Source organism: Hylobates moloch, unplaced genomic scaffold, assembly GCF_009828535.3.
Source record: "Hylobates moloch isolate HMO894 unplaced genomic scaffold, HMol_V3 SCAFFOLD_3, whole genome shotgun sequence".
NCBI lineage: Eukaryota > Metazoa > Chordata > Mammalia > Primates > Hylobatidae > Hylobates > Hylobates moloch.
The window spans coordinates 6,232,441-6,250,353 of NW_026652278.1; the positions used below are offsets into that span (position 1 = coordinate 6,232,441).

Below are 17,913 nucleotides of genomic sequence, written 5' to 3' on the forward strand. Positions count from 1 at the left end.
AGCTGTGAAATGTCAGCGGCAAACATGACAATAATAAAAAGCACACAGACAGCTATATTTCCTCTATGAAACAGCAGGTCCTCATCAGATCACGTCTCAAGACCCCAAATTCACTAATAGGGGATGGCGATGTCTATAAAGACACCAAATCGGAGACACAGACGGCAGCTTTGCTAAGAGCAGTCGATGAAATAGGAGCATGCTTATTAGTGGTATTAGGAACGTGGCTGAGAGGAGTGTCTTTCCTTTTATGATGTCTGACAGCATCAGCCCAGAACCTGAGTCTAGGAGTCTGCTGAGTACACTGAGAAAATGTCCTGCCTGATAGATGAGACATGAAAATCCCATCTGTCTGGCAAGTTGCACTTGGCTTTTCTTAGCTGCCCTTCCTGCAGTTGGAGTGCGGGACTCGGAAGCTCAGCTAAGGCTTTGCTCTAAGAAGGATCACAGACATAGTTGTACAGTTTCACTTCTGCAAGATGAGTAAGTTCTAGAGACCTGCTGCATAACATCGTACCCAGAGTTAACAGTACCGTAATGTACACTTAAAACTCTGTGAAAAGGGTGGATGTAAAGTGTTCTAAATAAAACAAAGACAATGAAATAATAAAGTAAAACAAAATACTAAACAAAATATAATAAAATATCATGGGTCCTATACCAAGAGCTGCTGGCTGTAATACATTTAAGTCATTACGCCACGTGTCACATTCAGAAATCAGTCACAAGAATATTCTGAGTTTTTATTTTTCTCTTTGGAGAAATTCAGTAACACCTAGAACAATGCAGCGGAGGGAGAGGATCTGCATTAGGCTTTAAACTTCATGAGGCTGAGGAACCCTCAGAGAAGGAAAACAAAAAGAGGCAGGGGGAGAGAGCAGAGGCCATCCTGCACCAGCCTCCACTCACCAGAGGGGCAGAGTCACCAGCTATGTGCCTGGCACCCATGTAGTCCATGGCTGGAGCCACCCAGGGAACAGGCAGTGGCTCAGAGGCAGGACTCAGGGACAGATAGAAGAACCAAGGTTCAACGAGACAGAGCAAGAGGGAAAAAGAAACCCCTCTGCTTCAGCTCCTGGTAGATGTGCATTTCCTGGTTTCCCGGGCTCGGCCTGAGAGTTATTCCACAGTAATCACAGAAAGCCCTCCTCTGACTGCATTATCATCCAAATGCACACAGTTCTACATGCTGCAGAAGAAATTCTCAGGCATCGGTCCCTTTACAGCCCCTCTAATGCCGCCTGTCACCTTCGTGGCTCTCCACAGCTTCCGTGGGAGTCATTTGCCGAGACAAGCAGGGGCCATTCTTCCTGGGATGAGCACTGGGGCCACCTTATGTGGCACCGCCGAGGGCCACAGCGCCTGCTGATGGCAGCACTGTGAGGTCTTTACAGCGGTTTCCACAGGTAATGGGCCAACAACCACCAAATGCAAGACTTCATTAAAAATCTCATTCTCACTGCGAGGGAACCAGGAAATGGAGAGAAATCTTTTCTTACTTCTTGATTGGGGTTTTGGGGAAGTCTGGCATCGCATCGTAATGTATCCAGGTGACTAGAAAGAGAGTATGATGATTTGTACCAGCGGCCTAGCAGTCAAGCTTGGAATTCCCTTAACCTAAATCTCCATGTCCACAGGATTTACCAACTCCTGCAGCCTTACTAAGGTGAATAAAATTAAAATGAGATTTGTTAAGTAGGCTCTCAACGGAATGTCTCCGCTGAGAGATTCTGTGTATTTAGGTGTGTGTGCTAACAGGAAGAGGTGAGCACACGCATTTATAACCACCTTTGCAATCCCTGGGACACTCCAAAGTTCTTTCCATAAATTCTATGTGTAACATTTAATTGCCCAGTTGTGGGACATGTTGATTTTTACACCACATCTGATGGAGCACCTACTGATGTGAATCATTTTCTTGCATTTTCACTACTTGTCCATTTTTCAAATCCATCATTTACAAATGAAAGGCAGCTCCATTCAAGGAAAGAAAAATGGGTTTGATGATGCCCTTTAAGCACCCAGCTCTAGTGGTATAATGTGAAATACACTCCAGGGCTGTATTGTTGCCTCTGATGGTAAGGATGAGATGAGCCCTCACCCTTGCGTCTATGATGTCCTGAAAATCACCAGGTGCCCAAAGGACACACAGGCACCACCCAGTCCTTAGCCGTGCTCTCCGGGCGCTACTTCTGGCCCTTGCTCCTATTTTCAATCTCCAATCTCGGATGAGGTTTTCCCACACAGGGTGACCTCAGATTTTGCTTTATTTTATGAAAATCCAACTCAGGCCCTAAAATAGGCATATGCACTTGCATTTTCTTTTTTTTTTTTTTTTATTATTATTATACTTTAGGTTTTAGGGTATATGTGCACAATGTGCAGGTTTGTTACATATGTATCCATGTGCCATGTTAATTTCCTGCACCCATTAACTCGTCATTGTTTTGTTTTTGTCCTTATATTTATGAGAATGATTTTTCCATTTCATCCATGTCCTATAAAGGACATGAATCATCTTTTTATGGTGATTGCCACATTTTCTTAATCCAGTCTATCGTTGTTGGACATTTGGGTTGGTTCCAACTCTTTGCTATTGTGAATAGTGCCGCAATAAACATACGTGTGCATGTGTCTTTATAGCAGCATGATTTATAGTCCTTTGGGTATATACCCAGTAATGGAATGGCTGGGTCAAATGGTATTTCTAGTTCTAGATCCCTGAGGAATCGCCACACTGACTTCCACAATGGTTGAACTAGTTTACAGTCCCACCAACAGTGTAAAAGTGTTAAGCAAGCTCAATCTTCTCCTAACTTCTGGGAGTTAAACATTCAGACTCATCTACTGGAATCTCAGTGTAAAGAACACGAAACCTTCTCAAAGCTGCCACTTGTTGTGGATGGAAATCAAGTTAAAAGCCAAGGAACTGATTCTGGATCATCAAATAAATTTCAGTGTTTCCAGTTGTGCATTGAGAAGATAAATTCAAAGATGTTTCCTTCGGTTAAACACACATGAAAAAAATGCAGTGTAGGTTAAGCTTTTCATCGCTAGTAAACAAAAAGCCATCACCTAAGAGAGGCTGTATTAACTACCACTTGGGAAGTGGTAGCAATATACACAGTGAACTAAATTTAATTAATAATGAAGCTCCACAGTCTTAATGATAGGCAAAATACACAAAATACTGCAATAGGAAATTAAATTAGAAGTTTATCCTAGGTCTTTGGAGAATATCTCAACGTTATTATCTTAGAGAATATCTCAACGTTAGATATCATGTAACAGATGATATCGTGTTGACAAATTTTAAAGTGGGGTGCTAATCCACAGTGAAGCTCAGTGATCTCAATGTTCACTATGTCACATTTTGTCATGTTTTAAAAAAAATGAAACGGGGTCTTGAAATCTTGGCTTCCTGATAATACTCAAATCTGAGGCATTAAATATAATATTCAAAAGGATAACCAACTGATTATTGATTCTTATTTTAGTGAAAAAAACTCATGTTAAGCTAATACATAATCATTTTTCATATGGTTACAGAGAACAATTATAGAAACTTAACTATTCATCTCAATTGTTTGGAAACTATCAATACAAGAAACTAAATTACACCAGTCATCATAATAGCTCCAGTATTAAAACCCTACAGCAAAGATACTCCATTGGGTTGCATGAAATACTTAAATCAGCTGGAGATGAAAATCCAATGCTGACTGTCCAGGATTGTCTCATCAAGTCTTCTCTCAGGGGAACGTGGTGAATAAAATTATTGGACTAAGGAGCTAAACATATATGACCGTCCATTTAAAGCAATTACTGCACTTTGGTTCCCATAACTGGAGTATTCCCATAACTAAGACAGCAAAATTCTTCCGCTTCACAATGACAAAGACATTACTATTCCCAGTTGTTTGTATGGAACTGTTTCTTACTCAGACACTAACAGATGAATGGCCCCTTCACCATATCCCTTGCCAGAAGTAATCCTTGATGGGATATACTGCTCTAATTCTGCCCAAATCACAGAGGAGGCCGGGTGAGCCTACAATGTAATGTACGTAAGAAGCAAAGGGGAAAAACACTGAATTCTCCTGTGATCAATCAAACGCATCAATTCATTCTTAAAATTTGGGTCTACATATGGTATCAAGATTCTGCCCAACAACTTACGCTATAAGCCAGGGGTCAGAAAACTATAGCCTGTGGACCAAATCTGGCCCACCTCCTGGTGTTGTAAATAAAGTTTTGTTGGAACTCAGTAGCTGCCCATTTGTCTACATATTCTCTACAGCTGCTTTCCTGCTTCACTAGCGGAGTTGGGTTTTCATGACCTTTGAAATGTTATGATGTTATGGCCTTCAAAGTCTAAAATATTTATAATGTAGCTCTTTAGGAAAAACTTTTAACACCTGCTATAAGCTATTCTTTCAATCAACACGTAGATAACAAAGTCAGTTGCCTATTAAGACAATCCTAAAATATGAGAATTGTTCATGTTCTCAACATGTACAGGAATGAATACTCCCCTATTTTCCTGGGAAAAGAGGAAGAGTACGTCCAAGTCTTCCAAAAGTGTTGTTGGTACATTCAGGTACAAGTTAAACAAGGCCAAAATATGCCTATCTTTTGCTTCACTAAAATGTGAACTGTTTATCTGGTATTTCTGGAGACAATTCCTAATCACCCCCCAACTTCCTTGTAAAGCTTTCTACCTAAGATTCCTGACTTAGTCACATTCAGGGACCGCCCGTGCTTGCTGCCTCATCTCACAATGATGCTGATAACAGAGCCCAGTTTCACAGAGATTTTAGAGGATTAAGGTGAGATCAGGATTTAATTCTCATAAAGCTCTAGTACTATGACCAGCAAGAACTGGTTGGCATAAATTGAGTTAGCTCAATTAAGACTGGAGAATGAGGGAAGGTTGTATTTTTCTTTTTCGCCCACAAAGGTTCAGTTTCTTCTGGCAATTGCAGTCCTAATCTCTGTGAAGTGCAGGCAGGTTTTGGGAGAGATTACACCTCCACCGCCAAGAAGAAACTGAAGGCATTAGAAGTAAAATAGTTAATAGGCCACCGAGTCTGTTTATATTAGGAGGAGCAGGGTGTTGGATATGGTAAAAACAGAAATAAGCTCATTTAAATTGAAAAAGACCTTCAGACCTGCTGAAAGACAGCACATTGTTAAGTTCCAATGGAGCAAAGCTTTGAAAAATGGAGCAGGGAAGGAATCCTGCACTATTCCGTAAGACCAGCTCTTGATTTTTCATATCCTATCAACATTTCATAGTTCATAATGTTGTCAAAACATGAAAATTAAGAGACGTATGTGGAAAGCAGCTAACACAGTGTCTGGTTCTTTGGGAAGTACATGAGGTTCTTTATTTATTGAGCTCTGGAATCTACTGAATAAATGCCATCCAGGAGGTGGAGGGGTACTTTGGAGAACATAGAGCACCTAAGTTCTGCTCTCACAGCGCAAATCACATCAAGACTCTCTTACCCAAGGAATATATGCAGAAATCCACAACAAACAAGTTTGTACATTGATAGCATATTAAGTAAATGCATATTCTTATACATATGTATGTATAAGAATATACGGTAGGCCGGGTGTGGTGGCTCACGCCTTTAATCCCAGCACTTTGGGAGGCCAAAGTGGGCAGATCACTTGAAGTCAGGAGTTTGAGACCAGCCTGGCCAACACGGCAAAACCCTGTCTCTACTAAAAATACAAAAATTAGCCAGGCATGGTGGCGGGTGCCTGTAATCCCAGCTACTCGGGAGGCTGAGGCACTAGAATTGCTTGAGCTTGGGAGGCGGAGGTTGCAGTGAGCTGAGCTTGTACCATTGCACTATAGCCTGGGCAACAGAGTGAGACTCTGTCTCAAAAAAAAAGAAGAAGAAGAATATATGGTAGATGACAATGTAATAGATGATGTTCTAAAAAGTCATCTTTTAAATTATTTTGGAAAACTGAATCCCTCTAAGTGCATGATAAACGGTGGCTATCTGAAGGTAGCCTTAATCAAAATGAGCATTTATTTGGTAAGGTTTACTTGTTGGTAAGCCATACTTGCATGTAAAGAGTTTGCTTAAAGTGCACTATACCCATAGATGATAACTCTTTTAAAATAACTGACTCTATTCTGTATTCAAACAGAGAGATTATTCATGCTTGTCAAGAAGTAAAGAATAGGGGAAGTCTATGGCAGACCATTGCGTCTTACATGGTATATAGACATTTCTGCTTTAACGGAGCTTATTTAAATTTCATGGCAAACATCACCCTGTTTCAACACTTGTCATATGAATCGCAATTTAAGCTGATTTCACTTCAGCAATGTTTAAAAATGTCCTTTAAATACTAACAAAATATGTATTGTCATTGAAGAAGCAAAAGTCCAACAAGGAACTTTACACAGGCCTAATGTATGGAAGAGGAACATTTCTTCGTAAAGCCACATGGTGTTTGCTGTGGCCACCTGCCTCCATCCACTTACGCCATCAAGAGTGGGTGGTTGCCAAACACGTGTCTGAGTTCAGCTTTAATCTGCTTACCCTATTTTCTCAGTAGAGGTTCTGTAAAATATCAAATCGAATGCATCATGCAACTCGCCCACCACAACAGAGACGGAATGTGGCAATCCCAGGGCTGACAGACCCAGAGGATGAACCAGGCAGGCCAGAAGCTGCAGCCTTCATCCACGCTGGAGTCGGAAGCAGAGAAAGCTCCGGAGTGAAAATGTTCATTAACACCCACGAACCAAAAAGGAAAGAGCCAATAACGTATGAATCTGAAGGTGAAGATGTTGGTTCTCTACCATTTTCATGGTGTGAATGAATCACAAGTCTTATTTTAAGGGACTCAGAAGTATCATCAGCAATTCCATGTGACAATATTTACTCTGTGGGGAAGGAAAAAATCAGTACTTTTAAAATAAATTTCCTCATTGTCATATTTGGGTTCAGAGAAGAAAAAAAAAAACCATTAATAAATGTTATTTTCTATTAGAACTTAGGGGCATCCAGCTCAGATAGCCCAAGGCATGGTACTGAAAGGGTAACTTTATTGCTCATGGTCATCAAACAGAGCCAAGCCACCCACAGTCAAATGGGCAGGGTGACTGATCTGGAGGCGGGTCATAGGATAGCAAGTCATGTGCAAGGATGGCTTGTCCAACAGGCCAAGAGCAGCCATTGAGGGTATCGGCTATCATGGCCTCTCAAACTCACATTTACTTCTTACCTACTCAACCCTAGGTGATCTTCTTCAATGTTTAACAAATTCTGAAACAAATGTCTGGGATGCACACTGCAAACACAAATAAAATGAATTTAGGTTTCCTTTCAACTTTATACTGAGCGACAGGATCTCTCGGACAATGCTACTTCACCTTTTGAGTGACTCAATTTCCAAACGCCCATTTCTATTTTTTTTTTTTTTTTAAATGGTCAGGCACGGTGGCTCACGCCTGTGATCCCAGCACTTTGGGAGACTGAGGCAGGTGGATTGCTTGAGGTCGGGAGTTCGAGACCAGCCTGGCCAACATGGTGAAACCCCAACTCCACTAAAAATACAAAGATTAGCTGGGTGTGGTGGTGCATGCCTGTAATCCCGGCTACTCAGGAGCCTGAGGCAGGAGAATTGCCTGAACCTGGCAGGCAGAGGTTGCAGTGAGCCAAGATCACATCACTGCACTCCAGCCTGGGTGACAGAGTGAGACTCCATCTCAAAACCAAACCAAACAAAACAAAACAGATTTTCAAGTTTCTTTCTTGAATCCACGGAAACAGCCAATAAATGAACACAAATGGGAAAAAGCTCTGTAGGATCTGCCTCCCTCGCTTAAATGAAATGAATATTCTGGAATCTTAAGATCCTCCCTTTCCCCTCTCAATCTAGGAAGGCCTAGGAGATCACTCAGAGGCCTCCATCCAGGCAAGGGGGAGAAGGTGCCAGGGAACTGTGACTGCCGAGATACAGGGATGTGGATGAAGCCAGGAGCATTTGTACAACATTCTAGCCATACTGACTTTAAACTATGGACACTGGATTTTCTAAAAAGAGAAAAAAACATTACGCAACATTTACAAGCCAAATTCCTTGCCTTTCTTTGAATCTCAAAAAAAAAAAAAAAAATTAAAATTGTATAAGAAATGTCTTAAAATAAGTTTTTGATTTTTTACTTTAACTTTAGTTAATGGACTAATATATGAGAACCCAGAAGTGAGGGGTGCACACACATTTAGAGTATGGCACAGCTGCAGAATGTGCCAAAACACAAATAAGGAGAATTGGACATAGGGAGATCTGCAGCCCTACCATGCAGTGCAATTAAAGTGAAGACTGTTTAATTCTCCAAAGACTCAATAATACGAAAAAAAAAAAATGTTTACGGAAAACATGGAACTGACAGTCTATGTGCCCTCAGGGGTCATCAAACATAACTAGAGATTTTTTTTATTTTTAATTCTGTACTTTTCCCATTTGGAACTTGGTGTTTAAGAATAAAATGCTTCCTTTCCAATGTTCAATAGCTTGCTATCACATCACCCATGAGCCACGCTGCTAAATAAATACATCTAAAGTCAGGTCGTCAATTCTTAGACCAAATTAGCAAAATAATTTATTGCACTGAGCACATAAAATGTCAAGGGTAGGTAATTAGAATTATATGCACAGTGTGTTAGTCAACTTTAAAAGAAATAAAAACACATATCCTGTCCACTATGACTGAACCTCAGCAAATGACAGTACGAAAGAGGTGTTCAGGATAATTAAAAGGCCATGGTACTATGATGCTATTATACATGGCACCAGAAGGGTGTGAAGTGGCCTCTTGTGGTATAGATGGGATACGTATATTGTGATTAATCATTTTAATAGCTGTTATTCAACGAAGAAAACGTGATAATATCACTGAAATTATATTGGGGAAGCTTAGAGTGCTATCGAAATGCAAAGTGATTTGGGTATATTGCTGTTTCAGTGCCTGTTTTTATTTCAAAGTGTAACTAATACAGTGAGATAATGAGGGACGGCTAATGATGACAAAGAATGCTGGTCAAAGCTACTCTCCAGCCAGCCTGGACGTAGCATCAGCTTCCTGAGAGCCTGACATGAGCATTTGGCATTTTTGGTCAGAATCTGTCCTCTGGTTGCATCAGACAGAACTGGATTTGAATCCAGGCTCCACCCCTTCCTAGCTGTGTGACCTTCGAGAGATCATTTACGTTCTCTGATCCACACCTGTGGAGAGAGTTTAACGGTATCGAGTGCCCAGTTATCTGGTAAGAACCAAAGTATACAACCCACAATGGACCTAGTACCTGGCACCTTGGAGGCACACAACCAAAGCGGAGCATCATTCTCATCTGAGTCTCATATTCAGTCAGGGCTTGGGGAAGGAAAAAAGTACAACAAGGAGGCTTCCATTTTCCTTGCCTTCCCCTTTACCCCATCCCTCTTCCATACCTGTGGAACCTAACGTGGGGATGGAGGGCAAACAAGGAAGTTCCTACACCACCTAGCTGGGAGAAGACTCCAGGCCTCCCTGCAGCGGCTCCCTAAAGAAAAGCCTTCTGTGCACCAGGGCAGAAGGCCTGGGAAGGGCAGCCAGTGGTTCCAGCACCAGCACAGAGCGCTGGTGGGTGGAAACTCAAGTGTGAAATCCATTCTTACCCCTTCCTGTCCTAGTTTTTTTTTTTTTTTTTTTGGAGACAAGAGTCTCGCTCTGTCACCCAGGCTGGAATGCCGTGGCGCGATCTTGGCTCATTGCAACCTTCACGTCCCAGGTTCAAGTGATTCTACTGCCTCAGCTTACCGACTAGCAGGGATTACAGTCATGCGCCACTATGCCTGGCTAATTTTCCTATTTTTAGTAGAGACAAGCTTTCACCATAGTGGCCAGGCTGGTCTCGAACTCCTGACCTCAAGCTATCTGCCTGCCTTGGCCTTCCAAAGTGCTCGGAATACAGGCATAAGCCACTGTGCCTGGCCCCTTCCTGCCCTAGTTCTGATCAGAAGTGTCACTCTCTGTGGGCATGTTAGCCGCTTTATGAGAAGGTGGCTTCAGCAGTCTCAATGAGACTGGTGACCTTACCAGCAAGGATTAATAAGACAAGCCCATTGAGCCATCTACCTGTGTTGAAGAGGTTGGCTCCCCAGTGATGAGAACGGGATAGTAAGAAACCCTATAGAAACCAGCACCCAAGACTGACCAAATAAAGGTCAACAAAATAAAGCGTTTCTGTTTCATTCCTCAGGAGTCCACCCAAAAGAAAGGAGAGGCTGCAGTTGGGAGGGGAAAGCCTTGGGGTTTGCTCAGAGCCCTGAAAATGAGGGATTGTGAGGGGAGAGGGGAGAGCCAGGGTGCACGCCTGCTCCTCCTTATTCCCATACATCACCGCCTCAGTTGTAGGGAGCATTAAAAAAAAAAACAAAAACCTAGAGCTACTTCACTCTCTTTCAAAAGGAAAACCTTCCATTTCTGTAGATAAATTAGATTCACAATGATGCATCATAGAAAGCCAGGGATCTCAACTAGTCCTCACGATGCTCAGGTTTTCCAAAACAAATTTGTATTTCAGGCCAATAAACCATCTCTAGTTTCTTATGATGAAAGGAAAAGAAAGCCAGAGGAGTGGCATGGCCCTGGAACAGGGACCAGCACCTCAGAAACAGCTCTGGTTCCCATCAGAAGGAAACAGGGCTCGGCTGCCAGGACAGTGGAAGAGCCACGGGCAAGGGGCTTTACACAAAGCAAGAGTCTTAAGCCAGAAATAAGCCCAGAAAGAGGGGAGTAAAGGCTCGAGCAGAATATGACAAGGGGAATGATGCAGAAAGCCTTCCTGCAGGGCTTCTCTGCAGAAAAGGAGGCCCCACTGGGGCACCTTGAGCATTGCGTCTGTCTTGTTCTTGAAAGGCAAGGCTAAAGTGTCCCCAAGTGAATGATCTCGACCCTACAGGTCGAAGGCGATATGAGTTACTTTTCCCTTGTAGGCGTTGAGCACTGGCTGATCTACCACAGCTTCTGAACTGACAGGTGTAACCTGCCCATCACAGACTTAGGTTGGGCTCATCTAAGAGTCTCTCTGGAATATGAAGATGTCAGAGGCACTTGAACCACAGCGCCTCCCTTTTGAGTGAGGACTAGAGAAATGAGGCTGAGACTTACTGGGCTGCATTCTTAGAAAGTTAGGCATTCCTCATCTCTAGATGTTTAAGGTTAAGGGAACACACTGCGGATGTTTACTAAACAGACTCAGACTTGGGAGTGTCCTAATATCTAGACATCCTGAGAACAAAGGCATTCCTAATTTTACTTTAAAGATAATAATATCGGGCACAGTGGCTCACGCCTGTAATCTTAGCACTTCGGGAGACTGAGATGGGTAGATTGCCTGAGCTGAGGAGTTAGAGACCAGCCTGGGCAACATGGTGAAACCTCATTTCTACTAAAATACAAAAAATCAGCCAGGTGTGGTTACAGGTTACTCAGGAGGCTGAGGCACGAGAATTGCTTGAACATGGGAGATGGAGGTTGCAGTGAACCAACATCATGCCACTCTAGCCTGGACAACAAAGCGAAGCTCTGTCTCCAAAAACAAAAACAAAAACAAAAACAGATACTATCGATTCTTGCAAAATATAATAATTAGAAATTTAATCCTTTATCACAAACCCTTGTAGCAGAGCAGAGCTCCCCATATATATGAGTATTGTACCTAGGCTGGACGCATCCCTCCTCTTACTTTTGGGAATGTCCCACTCTGTCTATGGAGTAGCTGTTCTTTCACGACTTTATTCTCTTAATAAACTTGTTTTCACTTTGCACTGTGGACTCGCCCTGTGTTCTTTCTTGTGTGAGATCCAAGAACCCTCTCTTGGGATCTGGATCGGGACTCCTTCTGTGTAACAAAGATATGGGAAAGAAAAATTCATATCCATAGTGAGCTCTGTCATAGCCACATCGGACAGTTGGGAGGGCATGCGTTTCATCGGCAGCCCCCTAAAGAAGGAAGTTCTGCTGTGCAGCTAAACCGGAAGGCTCCTCTTCGGCAGCTGCTAGTTTGCAGACACTTTTCTCTTCTCCTGACTTACACACTGGAGAGGATACAGGTTAATCGCACTGACAGATATGCTGGTTCATTGAGGGGTGAGGGTTATTGGGGAGCATGCATGTGGACATTGCAATGACACACAGTGATGATGCTCAGACAAATGGGGTCACACTGAGACAGGAAACATCTCCATGAATTTCTATATATGTGGAAAACTGCATAAGCAACTAGTGCAAGAGACAGAATGATCCAGCACCAGTGAAGGTGCTGTGGTCCCGGGCAACGAGTATGCCTCAAAGGTAATCCCCATTCTGATATTTTCCACCATTGATAACTTTGTCGCATTCTTGGACTTCATCTAAATGGAATCATGTCATAAACACTGGGCATCTGGCTTCCTTCGTTCTGCAGCTTTGTAGAAGCCCTCCACGCTAAAGCATTCATCAGCAGTTAGTGCTTTTGGGTTGCTGTCTAGTATTCCACTATATGAAGAACCAAGAAATCTTTATCTACTGTTGACTGGTATTTGGATTATTTCCAGTTTGGAACAGATATAGATAAACCTGTTATGAACATTCTTGAACATCTTTGACTTGTATATTCTTGACTTTTTTATGTGGAAATTGAGACCTCAAACTTACTATACCATAGGGGTGGAATTCCAGCAATTCTCTGTACAACCCCTGCACAATTCCAAGAAGAAGGCAAAAGAAGAGAGAATTGGATATTTTGCTTAGTTAGCTGTCTTGAACTTTCCTTTATTTTTATTCCTCTGCCTTTAGGAAATCCCACTTGAAAAGTAGCTATTTTCTCCTTTGCAAGTCTATCTTTTCAACAAAAATCTTAAGCAAAATATAAAAAGCCAATACCAATTGATTCCTTAAATGAATCTTTCTATCAAGTTTCACTTTTTTTTTCCTGAGGAAGCCGAGCATATTGACTCATTCTAGACCCTAAAAATATGCCTACATCCCATCTATTAAAAAAAAATGCAAGAGAGATCTGTGGGCAGGAAGATGGCTGAAACTCCCTTCTCTCCAGCCAGCCCCCAGCACGATGCTTGCTTTAAAGTCTGGAGCATGATGACACACATCTCACTCATGTGGAATATCTCCCCAGAGCCAAAGGTATGGTGAGGCAAGTTTTCACCAATATTTTGATTTGTGATGCTGAAGACATGTACTTAAGTAATACAATACGTAAATGGTTTCTTACTTCAAAAAAAAGAAGAGATGCCAATGATTTTAATAGACTTAGCAAAACAACTGTAAGTCTACTACACAATTGAACAACTCTAAGCAGTCTTGATGATGCTACAGAATTCCATTATACTCTCTTCTTCATATAAGTGGATTTTCTAACCTGCCAATTGCGGCTTTCCATTTTCTTCCTGGAGTTATACATCATGCGAATCTCAGATAGCACTGTCCTTGGAGCTGTTTTCTTGCCAGCTCACAGTGCCACCTGTGGCTGAGCACTGCCTTGCTGTGCATGCATTTATGTCGACCTGTTTTCACTCTTGGCCCCGGAAAACTTCAGCCTTCTGATACTACCAGCCCAATGCCCAAGTTTCCTGGCAGCTTTATTTACAGTCACTTTAAAAGACGGAAGGCAGATTTCAATTTTATGGGTTGCCAATAAAGTAAGATTTACGGAAGTTCCCCAGACCACTGGGAAAATTACTGGAGCCCACGGTTGCAACAGCACATCCCCAAGGGAACATGCTGGAGAGTGGCATCTTCTCCTATTTGGTTTTAAACGTCCCCAACTCCTATACATTCCCTTCCCAGGCCCCTTCCAGGCAGAAGAGGGGACTGCACTTTCCATACTGCTCACACATAATTAAGCATCTCTTTCCAGCCAAATCGGGCTTGGGGGAACTGAGTTAAGAAGAACAAGAAGAAGAGTGAGGTGGGCAGAGTTTGAATCCACAGGCTCAGGACTCCCGTCCTGGGCATATCTGGATTCCCAAGGCTGGCAAAATTGTATACCAAAGGATGCTGCGGGGTAAGAGGGAAATAGACGACATTTTAGACTTTTTTTTTCTTCTGGAACGTCTGGACACACTGCCCAAAGTATCCACATACAAAGAAGGTATTTTGTATAAAGCCACTTATAAAAAACAGACATTCTATAAGGCAGTGCTAGGCTCAGTTCAGCTCAGTGAACAACGATGGAGCTATGGCTTGGCCACAGGCACAAAGCTGGTGCTAGGTGCAGAGACTCAGGGATGTACAGGCAAAGAGGTCTCATTGCCCACTGATGTGTCTGGAGAGGTGGGTGGGTGAAAGAACTTTCCATTTGTCCTCCCAATTTCCTCTCCAAAGCCTGTCCCTTCCCTGGGGTCCACTACTTCTCTGTCCTTTCCTGAGAAACAGACTAATAAATGTGGCTACTTACATTTTACATTACGTTCTAGAAGCAAATCCAGGGGGCCAGGAGCCCTGCACTCGGCCGGCTGCTTAGTCCCTGGCCCAGGCCCCAGGGCCTGCCAGGCATCAGAGGGGCCCCTGGGTCTGCTGCTCTGAGCTCAGAACACCCAATACTCTGGTGGGTGGGAAATTAAGGGTGGGGATAGCTCCGTGTGCATGCTAGGTCTTTTCCTCCCCCAAGAGAATTCTACTCTGCCACAAGGGAACTCAGCCTCTGCCCTGTGGCTTCTGCTGGTGGGTGGTGTGTACTCTGGACGGGGGTAGGGTTCCTGGCTAGGAGTGGCAGTGGCGCCTGCTCTGGAGTGTCCCTAAATGTCAGCACGCAACATTACCAGGCAGGCCCTCCCACTTCAGTCCTCAGGCCACTCATAGGACCTCCTGTCCCCATGTAGAAGGGCTGACACCAGGTTGGAGCCGGCACTGAAAGGATCCCCGAACTCCTGCTTCTACAAGGCAGCATCCGCAGGTGAGCGGCCAGGCACCTACAAGACCCGCACCCTTCGCGCCTGGCTTCCCAAAGCCCCGCCGGGCCAGTCATGCAGCAGGGTCCCCAGCGACCCCCATCCCTGAGAGAACACACGGAGTCCCCCGCCCGCCAGCTGCTCCGGAGGCGGCTCCAGGGCAGACTCAACAAGTTCCCGGGCCATGCAGCGCCGCCTGCAGCCCAGAAACCCGGAGGACGCGCTGTGGTGGAGCCCCGCGCGCAGGCGGCAGCCGGCGGCAGTTCCTTCCACCTCCTCCTCCTCTTCCTCCTCCTCCTCCGGCTCAGGCGGCGGCAGGAGGGGGCTCCTCCACTCCCTCCCGATCCCCCACCCCACGCACGCGGCCCGACCCGGCCCCCCGCCGCCCCCGCCCCACCTCCGCCCCGCGGGGCCCGGGGCTCCGCCCGCCTCGGTGCCAGCCGGGCGCACAGGCGGCAGGCGCGCGGCTCCGGGCGCCCTCGCCTGTGGCCGCCCGGCTCCGCCGAGTAGCTGGGACCTGGAGCAGCGGCAAGGACTTCCCTCCAGCTCCCTCCCCCGCCCCGCCCCCGCCTCCTGGCCCTGGCTCTGAGATCTCGCCGAAGACAATTGCAGTAAATGAGGACATCGGAGGAGCGCGAAGCCGGGTGGCTGTGGCTGGCTCCGCCGCGTCGCGAGCAAGCGAGCGCGCGGGCGTCCCCGGAGCTGGCCGAGCCGCTGCCTCCCCGCGCGCGTCGCTAAGCGGGGCCGGAGGGACGCGAGCGACGCGAGCTGCGGCGCGGGGGCCGGCCGGGCCAGCAGGGCCGGGCCGGCGGCGGTGGAGGGGGCGGGCAGCAGGCGCGCAGCGGGCCAAGTCCCCGGAGCCGAGCCTTCCTCCGCGCAAGCCCGGCGAGTCTGGCCGCGGATGCCCTGCCCGGAGTGCTCCGTGCCGCGCCAGGCTTGCCAGGGTCCGCCGCGAGACATGCCCGAGCCAGGCGCTGCATCGACCTCGACTTATCTGTAAGCAGCGGAAGGTAAGCGGAGCCCCGCGTGCCCTCCTCCCGCGCCCCCGCGCCCGTCGTACTTGGCCGCGGGCAGAGCACCGCTCGGACGGGTGCCGACCCCTACTGGGGCGCACGCACTCGCCCCCAAACCGGCTTGGCCGGAGACTCGGCGGCTCCCGGGGCCGGGACACCCCGGCGCAGCCGGGAGCGGACACGGTGCGGGCGCGGGTGGGGGGCGAGGTTATGCAACTGCATCTGGCGCGACCGGGTCGCCGAGGGGCGTCTGGCAACTTTGGCGACGTCAGGGAGGAGAGGGGCTGCGCCTCTGCGATGTGGGTTCCAGACAGACGCCACAGCTTCGTGAGCGCCCGACAGCCCTAGCCAGGCGGAACTGGGGGATCCGGGGGCGGCCGTCTCCCCGGAAGGTTTCGAGGCTTTTAAGTATTTTCCAAACTAAAGCGCCCTGGAAAGTACAAGTACGGTTGATTAACTTCGGGGAGGGGGGATGAGTTGGAGCAGAGGGGCCCTGACGCCGGCCGTTGAGGAGAGGCGCGAGCAGCAGTGAAGGCAGATGCCCACGAGAAATGCCCGTCTCCTCCACTCGCCGGGGTTGGCACCTTCCCGGGGCTGCGGGTTGGGGTCGGCGCCCGCGGGGCTTCCAGGTGCCTGGCATCCCGAGTCAGACCGGGACAGGCGTGGGAAACCAACCAACGCTGCAGACCTAAGAGAGGGCGAGCTGGCGGGCGAGGGCAGGAGAGAGGAGGGAGCCCGCGGGCAGCCCGGGGCCGGGGCAGCTCCTGGAGCCCAAAGCCAAGAGCGAGAGCCTGCATCTTGCTGGTTCAGGGCTCCAGGCTGATGGCCCCACTGCTTGGATAAAGAGCCGCTCCCTGTGACCTCAGCATTCTACTACCCAAAAATATGCCACAGGGAGAGGGAGCCAGTGATAAAGAGATGCCAGGAGTGGGGGAGGAGAGGTGCCTCTGGAGTAAATAGGAGAGAAAATGGGTGCGTTTTGCTTATCTACAGCCCAGGGCTCCCGCCCGGACCCCTCTCCTGCTGTTGGTCTGTGCCGGGGAGCTGGACGCGCTCTGGGCCCCTGCGCCAGAAGCAGCGGTGAAGCGGTTTACTTTGACCTTGTCTGCTTAGGCACTGAAATTCTGCGGAAGCATCCCGAGGTGAAACTGCAAGAGTGGGAATGAACTTTGGGGGAGCCCTGCCTTGGCTGGGAAGCCAAGCGATCATTTCAGAAGACTACAGCTCAGGATAGCACAGGGTAGACGTCTGTGCACTTGAACGCTTTCCCCTAAACTAGGACTTGCTAGAGGGTTACCTTTCCATATCTCAGTGGGGAGACTGTCAGGGTGACTGCGCTGGCTGGGTACTTGATTAAAAAATACCACTCACAAGACCCGGGCCATTCCCAGAGTAGTACATACATGAACATGATATAACCCTGATTAAGCTTACGCTACAGCAAGTTACCGTCATTTCACTATGCAGAGGCGGAAAGTGCTGGTTTTTACTATTCCCCCACACTGTGCTATTTCTTACATTCATATCCTGTTGAGTGTTACTTTCGAAAGTTCATATTTATCTTTGCAATTTTTTTGCAAGAATGATTAGCAAACATGCACAAGGAGCTCAAAGAAAAAATGGAAGTCCTGCCATCTGCATGCCTCACCAGATATTAATCATTTACTATCCATGTTTACTACTTACATTAGATGGCACTGCTCCTCACGATGGTTTTATTAGAGGTGCATTTGGTTAAGAAAAAAAAAAGTCTAGCACAGCTATCACTAATTGCATGATTTTGCATAAATTACGTTAGCCATGGAGAGTTTTGTTTTCTTCACTAAACTCATCATTTTGTTTAAAAGACTAAACAGTTCAGTTTAATTTCTTTAGTTAAATGAAAGACTTTTTCTTAAAGACAAGATGTCCTTGAAAAGCTAAATATGTCTTT

The 17,913-nt window shown here is 46.2% G+C and overlaps 2 protein-coding genes across 3 annotated transcripts in view; one reads left to right on the plus strand and one right to left on the minus strand.

The window, feature by feature from the left end:
• The window catches only part of DOCK1 (dedicator of cytokinesis 1), a 546,602-nt gene that overhangs the window by 241,352 nt on the left and 287,337 nt on the right, over positions 1 to 17,913 (minus strand). The gene's annotated exons all lie outside the window — the stretch shown is intronic.
• INSYN2A (inhibitory synaptic factor 2A) overlaps positions 15,383 to 17,913 on the plus strand; it is a 61,250-nt gene continuing 58,719 nt past the window's right edge. The window contains exon 1 of the mRNA XM_032175230.1: positions 15,383 to 15,977. The gene's annotated coding sequence lies outside the window, so the exon portion shown is untranslated. The remainder of the gene's footprint in view (positions 15,978 to 17,913) is intronic.